Genomic DNA, 2,519 nt, shown 5'->3' on the forward strand with positions numbered 1-2,519 from the left:
GTTTCACTTTTTTATAGTTTAGGTGTGTAATAGGTCACTAGTATAGTTTAGGTGTGGCTTCGACTTTTCGGGTATAGTTTGGGGTGAAAACGATGCCTTTTTAACATAAAGTGAAAATTATTTGCGAAAAAGTGAAAAATTTTCTATGGCCAAACGGGCCTTAGTCTTCAGTTAAATGAACTAAAATTTATATAAATATACATCTTAAGTTATTATTATTATATAATATCCCTTATAACAAAACTAATTACAAATATTCCAAACTAATTACAAATATCCCATCTTTTGTACTTTCTCTCTCTAAAATCCTCATACATATCAAAACAACCTTTTTAGATCACTAATGCTCCTTAATATATGCCTAAAATCAAGGTGCCTAAAATAAAGCAACCATAATCCAAGATTTGAATTTACAATCTTCTTCTTCAATACTACAACAAGTCAAAGATAACATAATTTTTCAATCCCTTTGCCGGCGAACCACGTCAGTGCCCCCTCCAATTCATTTTTGTCGTCGAACCATGCTGAGGGGAGGGGGTTGTCACGACCCAAAAATAAGGGTCAGAATGGCACTTGTCGCTGTGTACCTTGACAAGTAAGCCTATCACCCAAGCTGATACGAAAAGACGAAAAAACAGAAATATCTCAAGGTAAGGCTTCTAGAACGAAGCCGAACCATATAAATAATAATAATAATGTGGAAAGAACTTATCCAAAATACCAATTATACCCAAAACTAGGTGTCAATAGTGTAAGAACTACTAATACAATTCAAGAGTCAAATAAACCGGAAAAATAACCACAAAGGAACAATAATTGTCTCCAAATACTAAAAAAGACATAACTTATAGAAAGATAGAGGTGAACTTCGAACGCATGAATGTCCAACCACTACTAAAAAAAGGGAAAAATCGACCACAAAAACTGATCATTTTTCTCAATTTTCGACCACAAAACCGATCAAAGTATGTGGTCGGTAAAGTAGTGGTAGTTTTTGAAAAAGCAACCACAAGTGGTTGTTTTTTTTAAATATAATTTATTATTATTTTATTAAAATTGAAAAAAAAAATTAGGAAAAAAACTGACCACAAGTGGTCAAGATTTTATTAAATTAATTAATTAATTTTAATATTAAACCAACCACAAGTGGTTGATTTTTATTAAATTAATTAATTAAATTTAATATAAAACCGGCCACTTGTGGTCGGTTTTTATTAAATTAATTAATTAAATTTAATATAAAATCGGCCACTTGTGATCGGTTTTCTGCAAAAAAAATTCAAAAACCGACCACTTGTAGTCGGTTTTTTTCGAATATTTTTTATAAAAATAAAAATTAAAACCCAAATACAGCATGCAACAACAACAATGCAATACAATAGTAATCAAATGAAATACAGCAGCAACAACAACCAAAAACCAAATGTAAATACTTTCAAAAGTGTACAACACATACAAAATGTCCAACAAAAGTTAGTAACCAAAAACTACAACAATAGTTTCAAACAACAAAATGTCTAAATTCAAAGTACAACACATACAAAAATAAACAAACTAAAAGTCATCATCATCGAATTCGTCCTCGTCTTTCATATCGTCATCCATGCTAAAATCATCCAGGGGGCCTAGACCTTTTGCAGCCCGAACTGTATCACCCAAACACGAAGAAATAACCCCCACAATCTGAATGAAAGAGCTGAACTGCTGCTACAGCATCTTGATTTGTGATCTTGTTGCCTCCTCCGTCTTCTTTTACCTCTCTCTCTGTTTAGCAAACCTCTTTCTCTGTGCAACAAGCTCTTCAGTGAATTTAGAAACCATATTTTCTAGTCTTTCAATGGTTTCTCTATCAACTGAAGAGCTAGAGTATGCAGCACCGGACGAACACCTAATATTATCACCAAAAAAACTTTTGTGGTATCCATAGAAATGACCTCTATTTGCAGGACCCATAACTTTTGGCCATAACTCCTCCTCTACATGTTGGGGTATTGGGTCACCCTGACTTTCAGGAGGCTAACTGCTACGATACTCACCAACAAGACACATATATTCGTCCTATATTCAAAGTAAAGTTAATACTAAAAATAAAAAAATATTAAAGTAGTTATAATTGAATAATATCAACTTTGAGAAAAAAATTCTTAAATTCAAAACTTATTTCTTACATAGACAACTTTTACACGAGCTTCAACCCAGACATCTTCATCAATCGAGTTCTTTTATTTTCAGATGAGTCGCCTCGAATAGCTCATCAGTTGGTGTTTCCCTACCCTTTTCTTTTTCCTACACATGAAAAAATTATCAATGTTCAAATAATAAAAAAATTTAAATAGAAACAAACAATTTCAACTGTAAAAGTTACATACCATTTTTTCAGCATAGCAAGACTACTTTTGGCACCCGCAGTATGTAGGGAGCCACCCTTGGATGATGCCCGGACTTTCTTTCCTTTTTTTCTCAACAATTGGTAATCTTCGCTACTCCAATGGCGAAGATACTGTTGTCATGCAGCTTCA

Source organism: Capsicum annuum, chromosome 10 (genome assembly GCF_002878395.1).
Source record: "Capsicum annuum cultivar UCD-10X-F1 chromosome 10, UCD10Xv1.1, whole genome shotgun sequence".
In the NCBI taxonomy this organism is placed as follows: Eukaryota; Viridiplantae; Streptophyta; class Magnoliopsida; order Solanales; family Solanaceae; genus Capsicum; species Capsicum annuum.